The following is a 12,414-nucleotide window of genomic DNA, read 5'->3' as shown; positions in this document are numbered from 1 at the left end:
TGACACTACAATAGTGATGCAGCCACGAGGTCCAATTAGCTACCATCACAGTCGGGGTGAATGAGAGCCAATCAGCTTTTAAGAAAGTAGACATGACTGCTGCTTTAGTGTCACCTAGCATAACACATCTTTCTCAATTCACTGTAAGATCTACACCTGCACCTCACTCACAGTCAAGCAGTTTTTCCTGTTTTTCGTACTCTGCCCTCTCTGAGCACAGCAGCCAGCTCTCGGTCCCACAGTTGTGGTCACGTAAAAGAATGTTTCCTCCTACAAATGGCAAAGCTAAGAGCTTGAACTCCACCATCTCCAATCTGTTGGCCACAGAAATTCTGCCATTCCGCCTGGTGGATACAGACGGTTTCTGAAAGTTGATGGCTGTCACAGTCCCCCAAAACCAGTTGCCCAGTCACCATTACTTCTCAAAGAAAGCTGTTCCTGCACCACACTAGCATGTTGTCGACAACATCACCCATTTCTTCCTGAAAAAATCTTTGTCAAGGTGCATTTCACCACTGACACTTGGACAAGCAAACATGGGCAGGGGCATTACATCTCGCAGAATGGGCACTAGGTGACTGTTGGCTGTGGGGGCAGGCGGTCAAGGGGCACAGAGGAAGAGTTGGAAGAAGAAGAGAATGTGGAAGGGATAACATTATCTCAAATTTCCAGGCTGTCCTTGCACAGGTGGGTGCCATGGGGGGTGGCTTGCAGTGATCACGATGGGCTCTCGGAATCAGATAAACTGTTAGTGAAGATGCAGGTGTGATGAACAAATGGAGGAGGATGAGTTGATGGAGGCATAGCAGTCAGGAGATTGATATTGATCCGCTCTCTGTTGTCTGTGGTTGGTGGGAGGGGGCAGAGGAAGCAACCTTGAGTATTACCCCACCTCCAACAGAGCATGAACTTGCACCTCATGGAAGCACCAGACAGATTAGTCCCTTCCTACTGCACTATCTTCAGCATGATGCATGTATTCTTAGGGTTACAAATAGTGCAAACTACTGGGTTGCCACTCTGTTAGATCCACGGTAGAAGAGTTAATTTAGCCAGATGCTTTTTCCCCGCAAAGGGATGCGCACATGCTGGAGTTTCAAAACACACTTCTAGACAATATTAAAAGTGGTTTTCCTCAAGACAGCACTGAGGCAAACAGTGTACATCCCAGTTCTAGATGTACAACCCAGGGAACGTCAAGGCGTCATCGCAAAAACATTAGCAGTAGCAGCAGCAGTAGAAGTGGCATAAGCAATTTCAGTGAGTCGTTTAACACATTTTTTAGACCAGACCGCGCACCAATTGAACAGAGTCTGACACATTGTGAATGACTGGGGAGTATGATGCAGGAGTATCTGGAGCTCAATATCAATGCCATCGGGGGAGTTTGGACCTTTTTGGCATTTTGGCATTAAGTAATGAAAGAGTGGCCTGAGCTCGCCTTGGAGGTTTTGTCATGCCCGGCAGCCAGCGTTCTCTCAGAATGTGTCTTCAGCGCTGCTGGTGGTTTCCTGACAGATAAGCACATCCACCTGTCCCCTCAAATTGTAGACCACCTAACTTTCATGAAAATGAAGAAGTCATGGATCTCCAACTTTTGCACCCCAGTCATAGATTGGACAGACTAAGCGATGGTGTCATTTTTAGTATCATGTATTCATCTTGCGGTACTGCTGTCTGTGCCATCTTTGTCATGTCTTATGTGCCTGCTGTTGCTACTGCTGCTGATGTTACCATCAATTTTTTGAAATATGGAAACTCCAAGTCAGGTCTCCATCTGGTGGGTTGAGTGTAGTGGAAGATGTGTCAGAGGCCTATTATTCTCTTTCTACTTTGTGGAAATTGATGGCACTTTAATGGTGTGTGACAATTATTTTTTTGAAATGTGGAGACTCCAAGTTGGGTCTCCATCTGGTGGATTGCCTGTGTAAGTAGAGCTCCCAGACAGGCAGATCTAAACTCACTTTTACTCAACTACCTGTGTTTCTTAACTTACACTTTGTACCAATATTACTATATGAAACTGACGTTTTTGCCATTTGAGTGTGGCTGGAAAAGAAAGGTGCTGCATGAGGTATCAGGGCTCCCAGATAAGAAGGCTTACAACACTCCCTTAGGCACCACATCTTAATTGAAACTTCAACTGAAAGCTCAGAATGCTGGCCCAGATCCTGATACCTCATTTATGGCAGATGTCTGACTTCTGCTGTGCCATTATCAAATTTATACTGTAGGTAAATTGATACTACGATTCCTGCTGTCTGCTCCTAATTTGGGGAAATATTTGTGCTACAAGTTTGGTCTCCATCATGTGTGGTGCCTGTTGCAATATGGTTCCCAGGTCTGCACATACTTTTAGTCAACTGCCAGTGTTACTTTCCTTACATTTTTCTACCAATAGTACTGTATAAAAATGATGTTTGTGCCATCTGAATGTGGATGGAATGAAAAAAAAAGAATTGGAGGTATGCATGAGGTATCAGTTCTGCTAGCTAAGAAGGCTTACACAGATTCTTTAACCACCAAATCCTCATTGAAACTTCAATTCCAAGCTGTAAATGCTGGGCCAGACCCTGATACCTCATGCATGGACCATGGCTGACTGCTGCTGTGCCATTTGCAAATTTCTACTGTGGGTCAATTCATGCCAGATTTCATGGTATCTACCCCTAATCTTAGCGGTTTCAGAAGCTTTTTGTCACCCTTTAAGGTGTTGTGTATACATTTGGTTTGGCCTCCCATTGAATCTAATGGGGTTCATGTACATTCGTCAAACATGTTTGGTGAACGTCTAATCGTTCGGCGACTCGAACCGAGCCATAACTTGAAAGGCTTGCTCATATCTACTTAGAGCCTGATATAACCCCACTGCCATCTCACCACTCTGAGCTGCTGCCTCACCAACATCGGCGCTCCTGTAACCCCTGAACTTAATGTCTCCTTCCCCATTATCCTGTAGAACGTAAGCCTCCAAGGATAGTTTCCTTTCCTCTCTGTACCTGTCTGTCACTATTAGTTTGATTACTGTAATTTCTATTTGTGATTTGTATATAACCTCTCCTCATGTACAGCACCATAAAATCAATGGTGCTCTAAAAATAAATATTAATTATAATAATAATCCTCAATGGGAGAACTCTGAAAACAGGATCTGTGGGTGCACTCTGCATACAGGCAGTGTAATAATCAGCTGGCCACTCTGTCTCTGTATACAGGCTGTGTAATACTCTGAACCTTTTTGGGGTGCAAAGAATGAGGAGAGCATTAAATAGGATACATAGCTGTGGTGCTGCAGGTGGTGGTGGTGTAGTTGTTGCAGGGAGAGTATGTTGTCTATCTGTGCCTGCTACACACCCAAATTACACCTTCCTCTGGTGCACGCAGGTGACAGGATGCTCTGCGTAATTTCATAGGCTCTAGTAATGCAGTGTGCAGACCAACAAGTAGGCCAGGGATGAGGGCTGGGTGGAAGATAATGTAGAGGCTGTTTTCAGAGTACCCCCACAGACGCTGTTTTGCAGAGAACCTCCAAAAAGGCTGTTTTGCAGAGTACCCTGACATAGCATGTTTTCAGAGTATGACAACAGAGCACCACCCCAAAGAAATAAGTGGAAAAAAAATAAATAAAAACAGTGTTGACTACTTCCTCCTCCGCCTTTTCCACATCCACTGCCACATCCACCTCTACCCCCTTCTCAACCTCCTCCACTTGGACCTCCACCTCCAGATTAAAGATTTTTTTTTTTTATTCTATTTTATTTCAAGTCTTTTTTTATCCACATTTGTTTGCCGGGCAATTGTCCTGCTATTACCCCGATTTTGCTTCCTTTTGCAATCCCATAGCCCTTTCTAAAACATTCTTGCAGCACCAAAGTTTGGATCTCCATTGTCTTCTATTGGGTTCAGATTCAAGGTTAGAGTTGGGATAACCGAACCGAACTTTGGACTACAGTATGACCGAACTGGACAAACCCGAACATCCTCGCTTCCACTCATCCCCAGCAGAGAAGCAAAAGAGCTGTAAGTGCAATGCCCCCCAACTGCACATACCACTCATTAGCATTCACTTTGAACTATGGATTTGTCTAAATTAGCAAAATAGATTTCTACAAGAAATGTAATGATTTATTCAGCAATAAAGCACATCTACATGCATGTCCTTAGTTCGGATATAAAATCCTAAAGACAAGTTCTTTTTAAGTATTCAGTAAACGTGATTTGGAAGAAAGATTTGGCATGAATGTGTTAAATGATAGAATTCTGTTCTTTGTTTTTAATTATATTTAAGCACAGAAGGGACTTATAGGAAACCTGTATGAAGAGTTGAAAAAAAATGATTCAATCATTAGCTGTGAAAAAGGTCATTTGCAGTATAAAGAGTGAAATTTTGATCTTCTAAAATGTATTTTCTGAAATTGTAGTTTTAGCTGAAGAGGGAGTAGCAATATCCCTAGTGAAGCTGGAAATAGTAAACCAATAAATATGTGTAAGCTCTGTGAGAATGAGTATTACTTAATGAGAAACGTGTATTCTTAGTGTAAAGTCACACAGGGATTTTCCAACATAAGACAATATTAATTTAAATAGATGCAAGATGGATAGTGTAACACTGCTACTCACTTGGGAGCGATATAAGGTATCACAGGAACTGTTTCTATTTAAAACTCTGGCTAGTTTATTTCAGTCCTCATAAACCACATTACAGGAAAATATAAATACAACCCCTGTCGGACACAAAGTGAAGCATAAATCAAAAGTCTATATAATATTGCTGGTTGGCCCGGTTGGCTTAGAGTCCAAGCTGCTTAGTCCTTTCGCTAAGCCACACAATGCAGGAGGTCTACACACCCCTCTTATGGGAAGAATGAATCAATATCACCATTACACACTGAATGGGAAACCACTGGGTAAATTTGACAGGGAGAAGGACTTGGGGATCCTAGTTAATGATAAACTTACCTGGAGCAGCCAGTGCCAGGCAGCAGCTGCCAAGGCAAACAGGATCATGGGGTGCATTAAAAGAGGTCTGGATACACATGATGAGAGCATTATACTGCCTCTGTACAAATCCCTAGTTAGACCGCACATGGAGTACTGTGTCCAGTTTTGGGCACCGGTGCTCAGGAAGGATATAATGGAACTAGAGAGAGTACAAAGGAGGGCAACAAAATTAATAAAGGGGATGGGAGAATTACAATACCCAGATAGATTAGCGAAATTAGGATTATTTAGTCTAGAAAAAAGACGACTGAGGGGCGATCTAATAACCATGTATAAGTATATAAGGGAACAATACAAATATCTCGTTGAGGATCTGTTTATACCAAGGAAGGTGACGGGCACAAGGTGGCATTCTTTGCGTCTGGAGGAGAGAAGGTTTTTCCACCAACATAGAAGAGGATTCTTTACTGTTAGGGCAGTGAGAATCTGGAATTGCTTGCCTGAGGGGGTGGTGATGGCGAACTCAGTCGATGGGTTCAAGAGAGGCCTGGATGTCTTCCTGGAGCAGAACAATATTGTAACATACAATTATTAGGTTCTGTAGAAGGACGTAGATCTGGGGATTTATTATGATGGAATGTAGGCTGAACTGGATGGACAAATGTCTTTTTTCGGCCTTACTAACTATGTTACTATGTTACACAGAAACATCTGTCAGATAAACAGGTCCCATTTTACATTTTATAATGTGAACCACACCCAGGGGTGTAGGTATGGTGAGCAGCCTTCTCAACCTAACTCTTCGGCTGCTAATAATTAGATCTGGGCCTAACATGGCTGATAAACCCATCTTAGTACTATGCAAACTAGATCACTGCTCCTTATTTATATAACAGAGGACATGCACCTCTTTGAAACATATCCATGTCCGATTCATCTTGTAAAGAGCTCCATGGAGTAACCTGTAGTGTTGCCTGACGCATCCTTCACTTTTGGTTTGGGTGAAGGACCCAAGGAATCGTCTTGTTCCTGACCGCGAGCATCCACTGACAACTCGCTGCTTTTATATTTGAAACTTTCTGAAGAGGAGGCGAAAGAGCTAGAGGCTGAGTCAGCAATGAAAGCCAAAACTTTTTCCTGCTGCTCCAGCTTTAAAAGCCGTTTTCCTACTCCCAGATAACACCTCCAGCCTTAGGTGCTATTGTGCTTTTGCCACTACCACCAGATGCACCACCACCATCAGTACCATCTCGCAACCACCGCCCATGGCCTCTTCCACCTGACTTCCTAATTTTTTGGAAAATATAACCAAAATAACAACCATTATATGGTACTGTAAAACAAGGTAGAAGGTGTATATAAAGGTGATGAGATTTTAAATCTTCCTTTTTTTGGGGGGAGACTGAACAAAAAAATCAGGCCCTGTGCAAAAAAACAACACAATGTAAGTGCTTGAAAGTGGCTGGCTGATATACCACAAACTAACAGGACTGAAATATATCCGCTTTGTGATCATTTGAATCTCACTTTTTTTTGGGGGGAGACTAAACCAAACCTCAGGCCCTGTGCATAAAACAACACAATGTAAGTGGCAGAAAGTGGCTGGCTGATATACCACAAACTAACAGGACTGAAATATATCCACTTTGTGATCATTTGAATCTCACTTTTTTGGGGGGGAGATTAAACCAAACCTCAGGCCCTGTGCATAAAACAACACAATGTAAGTGGCAGAAAGGGGCTGGCTGATATACCACAAACTAACAGGACTGAAATATATCCACTTTGTGATCATTTGAATCTCACTCTTTTGGGGGGGAGACTAAACCAAACCTCAGGCCCTGTGCATAAAACAACACAATGTAAGGGGCAGAAAGTGGTTGGAAGATATATGAAAAAATACAAGGACTGTAGTACAATTTCAATCTCCCTACAATGATCTCAGGACACGTATGTCAGCAATAAAAAGGACTGCTGCACACAAAAGTGTGGACAAATAAACAAGATAACTGTGCAGAAAGGAGCAACAGGATTTTTGCTTTTAAAAAAGCAGTTGGTTTGCACAGCGGCGTGCAAACAGCAATGCAGGTATCAGGGAGCCTTATAAGGCAGCCTAATAAGCTACAAAGCTGATGCACAAAAATATAGCCTCCACTGTCCCTGCAAACAAATGGTGGTGTTGGACAGTGGAAATCGCTACAGCACAAGCAGTTTCGGGGCTTAATCTTCCCTCCCTAACTATATCCCTTCTTCTGATGAAGCTGCGGCAACCTCTCTCTATGCTACGATCGGCAGAAGTAAGATGGCGGTCGGCGTGCACGTCCCTTTATAGCCCCTGTGACGTCGCAGAAAGCAAGCCAATCACTGTCATGCCCTTCTCTAAGATGGTGGGGACCGAGACATTTGTCATCACGCTGCCCACACTCTGCGTCCTCCTTCATTGGCTGAAAAATGGCACTGAACGTGTAATTCGAAACGCGACTTTGGCGTGAAGATCGCCGACCTCATGGCCTATCCCACACTAGGATCGGGTCAGGTTTCATGAAACCCAACTTTGCCGAAAGTCGGCGATTTTTTAATTTGTCCGATCCGTTTCTCTTAACCCTAGTCTGAATACTTGTTTGACCGACAATTCTGCGGTTTGTTCAGTGGTAGGAATTCCTTTAGTCTGAATTAAATGTGCCATCTTTGTGAGCCGATCCACCAAAACAAGGATAACAGTCATTTCTTTTGAGGGAGGAAAGTTCACAATAAAATCCACTGAGATTGATCCCAAAGGTCTGTTGTGAATTCTGCTCTTGGGCTCCCTCCGGTGGTTATGAGTGGTAGTGCTGCTGTCTTTGGATCGCAGCATTTATCAGGTGTGTTCACTTTTTGCAATTTGGACTCAGCTATTTAGTCCTGCTTGATCCTTTAGTCAGTGCCAGTTGTCCATTGTTTTTGGAGGACTCACATCCATTCCTTGTCTCTCCTGTTTTGCTGTTCATTTCAACAAAGATAAGTTCTGGCTTTGGTTTTGCTGTCCACCTGCTGTGGACCTTATAGTTTTGTGCATTTTTATGTTTTGTCTTGTCCAGCTTTGTCTGTGAAGGATTTTTTGCAGCCAAGCTGTCTCTGGAGATGCAGATATACCCTCCATGTCTTTAGTCAGATGTGGTGATTTGTATTTTCTGTGGTGGATATTTTCTAGTGTTTTAATACTGACCGCATAGTACTCTGTCCTATTCTTTCTTTTTAGCTAGAATGGCCTCCTATGCTAAATCCTGATTTCATGTCTGCGTATGTTATTTCCCTCTCCTCTCACAGTCAATATTTGTGGGGGGCTGTCTATCCTTTGGGGATTTTCTCTGAGGCAAGAGAGTTTTCCCGTTTCTGTCTTTAGGGGAAGTTAGTTCTTAGGCTGTGTCGAGGGGTCTAGGGAGTGTTAGGTACCCCCCACGGCTACTTCTAGTTGTGCTGCTAAGTTCAGGGTTTGCGGTCAGTACAGGTACCACCTTCTCCAGAGTACGTCTCATGCTGCTCCTAGGCCACCAGATCATAACAGTATAACTGGCCAACAATGAGTTAATTGCATCTCAGAAGAAGGGAGGAAAGGTTTTGAGCCATTTTTTTTTCCTTAGCCTGTTTTGTCTTTTCCTCCCTCTTAATCTCTGGGTGGCTGCGGAACCTAGTAATAACATGAATATTCAGGAGTTAGTTTCTCATGTGGATCAGCTTGCTGCTAGGGTACAGGGTATTTCAGATTATATTGTTCAGACTCCTGCCTTAGAACCTAAGATTCCCACTCCTGAGTTATTCTTTGGTGACAGATCCAAATTTTTGAGTTTCAAAAATAACTGTAAACTGTTTTTTGCATTGAGACCCCGGTCCTCTGGTGATCCCATTCAGCAGGTTAAAATCATCATATCCCTGCTGCGTGGTGACCCACAGGATTGGGCATTTTCCCTGGAAACTGGCAATCCTGCTTTGCTTAATGTTGATTCTTTCTTTCAAGCATTGGGGTTATTGTATGATGAGCCTAATTCTGTGGATCAAGCTGAGAAGATCTTGTTGGCCTTGTGTCAGGGTCAAGAAGCGGCAGAATCATATTGTCAGAAATTTAGAAAATAGTCTGTACTGACTAAATGGAATGAGGATGCCTTGGCGGCAATTTTCAGAAAGAGTCTTTCTGAATCCGTTAAAGATGTTATGGTAGGGTTCCCCACGCCTGCTGGTCTGAGTGATTCTATGTCTCTGGCCATTCAGATTGATCGGCGCTTGCGCGAGCGCAGAGTTGTGCACACTGTGGCATTGTCCTCCGAGTGGAGTCCTGAACCTATGCAGTGTGATAGGATTTTGTCTAGAGCTGAACGTCAAAGATTCAGGCGTCAGAATAGGTTGTGATTTTACTGCGGTGATTCTGCTCAAGTTATTTCTGATTGCCCTAAGCGTACAAAGAGAATCGCTAGTTCTGTTACCATCAGTACTGTACAACCTAAATTTCTGTTATCTGTGACCTTGATCTGCTCATTATCATCATTTTCTGTCATGGCATTTGTGGATTCAGACGCCGCTCTGAACTTAATGGACTTAGAATTTGCCAGACGTTGTGGTTTCCCATTGCAGCCTTTTCAGAACCCTATTCCTTTAAGGGGCATTGATGCTACACCGTTGGCTAAAAATAAACCTCAGTTTTGGACACAGCTGACCATGCGCATGGCGCCAGCCCATCAGGAAAATTGTCGTTTTCTGGTGTTGTATAATTTGCATGATGATATTGTGCTGGGTTTTCCATGGTTACAGCTACATAATCCGGTGTTAGATTGGAGATCTATGTCTGTGACTAGTTGGGGTTGTCAGGGGGTTCATGGTCACCTTCCTTTGATGTCAATTTCCTCTTCCCCCTCTTCTAAAATTCCTGAGTTTTTGTCAGATTTCCAGGATGTATTCGATGAGCCCAAGTCCAGTTCCCTTCCACCGCATAGGGACTGTGATTGTGCTGTTGACTTGATTTCAGGTTGTAAGTTCCCTAAGGGCCGACTTTTCAACCTGTCTGTGCCAGAACATGCCGCCATGCGGAGCTATATTAAGGAGTCTTTGGAGAGGGGGCATAGTCAGCCATCTTCTTCACCATTGGGAGCAGGGGTTTTTTTTGTTGCCAAGAAGGATGGCTCCTTGAGACCCTGTATTGATTATCGCCTCTTGAATAAGATCACGGTCAAATTTCAATATCCTTTGCCTTTGCTTACTGATTTGTTTGCTAGGATTAAGGGGGCTAGCTGGTTTACCAAGATTGACCTTCGAGGGGCATATAATCTTATTCGTAATAAGCAGGGTGACGAATGGAAAACTGCATTTAATACTCCCGAAGGCCATTTTGAATACCTTGTGATGCCATTCGGACTCTCTAATGCCCCATCTGTGTTCCAATCCTTCATGCATGATATCTTTCGGAGTTATCTTGATAAATTCATGGTGGTATATTTGGATGATATTTTGATTTTTTCCGATGATTGGGAGTCTCATGTGAAACAGGTCAGGATGGTATTTCAGATCCTCCGTAATAATGCTTTATTTATGAAGGGGTCAAAGCGCCTCTTTGGAGTGCAGAAGGTTTCTTTTTTGGGCTTCATTTTTTCTCTCTCATCTATAGAAATGGATCCGGTTAAGGTTCAGGCCATTCATGATTGGATTCAGCCCACATCTGTGAAGAGCCTTCAGAAATTCTTGGGCTTTGCTAATTTTTATCGTCGTTTCATTGCCAACTTCTCCAGTGTGGTTAAACCTCTGACCGATTTGACGAAGAAAGGCGCTGATGTGACAAATTGGTCTTCCGCGGCTGTTTCTGCCTTTCAGGAGCGTAAACGCCGATTTACTTCTGCCCCTGTGTTGCGTCAGCCAGATGTTTCTCTTCCATTTCAGGTTGAGGTTGACGCGTCTGAGATTGGGGCAGGGGCCTTTTTGTCTTAGAGGAATTCTGATGGTTCCTTGATGAAACCGTGTGCCTTCTTTTCTCGGAAGTTTTCGTCTGCGGAACGCAATTATGATGTCGGCAATCGGGAGTTGTTGCCTATGAAGTGGGCATTTGAGGAGTGGCGACATTGGCTTGAGGGGGCCAAGCACCGTATTGTGGTCCTGACCGATCATAAGAATCTGATTTACCTCAAGTCTGCCAAACGGCTGAATCCTAGACAGGTTCGATGGTCCCTGTTTTTCTCCCGTCTTGATTTTGTAGTCTCGTACATTCCTGGTACTAAGAATGTTAAGGCGGATGCCCTCTCTAGGAGTTTTTTTCCTGATTCCCCTGGGGTTCTTGAGCCGGTCGGCATTCTGAAGGAAGGGGTGATTCTTTCTGCCATCTCCCCTGATTTATGACGGGTTCTTCAGGAATTTCAGGCTAATAAACCTGACCGCTGTCCAGTGGGGAAACTGTTTGTTCCTGATAGATGGACTAGTAAAGTGATTTCTGAGGTTCATTGTTCTGTGTTGGCTGGCCATCCTGGGATTTTTGGTACCAGAGATTTGGTTGGTAGGTCCTTTTGGTGGCCTTCTTTGTCGCGGGATGTGCGTTCTTTTGTGCAGTCCTGTGGGATTTGTGCGTGGGCTAAGCCTTGCTGTTCCCGCACTATTGGGTTGCTTCTGCCTTTGCCGGTCCCTGAGAGACCTTGGACACATATTTCGATGGATTTTATTTCAGAGCTTCCGGTTTCCAAGAGGATGTCTGTTATCTGGGTGGTTTGTGACCGGTTCTCTAAGATGGTTCATTTGATACCTTTGCCTAAATTGCCTTCTTCTTCTGATTTGGTTCCGTTGTTTTTTCAGCATGTGGTTCGTTTGCATGGCATTCCGGAGAATATTGTGTCCGATAGAGGTTCCGAGTTTGTTTCTAGGTTTTGGCGGGCCTTTTGTGCTAGGCTGGGCATTGATTTGTCTTTCTCTTCCGCATTTCATCCTCAGACAAATGGCCAAACCGAGCAAACTAATCAGACTTTGGAAACTTATTTGAGATGCTTTGTGTCTGCTGATCAGGATGATTGGGTGGCTTTCTTGCCATTGGCCGAGTTTGCCCTTAATAATCGGGCTAGTTCTGCTACCCTGGTTTCGCCTTTTTTTTGTAATTTTGGTTTTCATCCTCGTTTTTCTTCAGGGCAGGTTGAGCCTTCTGATTGTCCTGGTGTGGATTCTGTGGTTGACAGGCTGCAGCAGATTTGGGCTCATGTGGTGGAGAATTTGGTGTTGTCTCAGGAGGAGGCTCAGCGTTTTGCTAACCGTCATCGGTGTGTTGGTTCCCGGCTTCGGGTTGGGGATTTGGTCTGGTTGTCTTCCCGTCATGTTCCTATGAAGGTTTCTTCCCCTAAGTTCAAGCCTCGGTTTATTGGTCCTTATAGGATTTCTGAGATTATCAATCCAGTGTCTTTTCGTTTGGCCATTCCAGCCTCTTTTTCCATCCATAATGTTTTCCATAGATCTTTGTTGCGGAAGTATGTGGTGCCC

This window comes from Ranitomeya imitator, chromosome 2, assembly GCF_032444005.1.
Source record: "Ranitomeya imitator isolate aRanImi1 chromosome 2, aRanImi1.pri, whole genome shotgun sequence".
Classification (NCBI taxonomy): Eukaryota; Metazoa; Chordata; class Amphibia; order Anura; family Dendrobatidae; genus Ranitomeya; species Ranitomeya imitator.
This window is presented reverse-complemented; position numbering follows the sequence as displayed.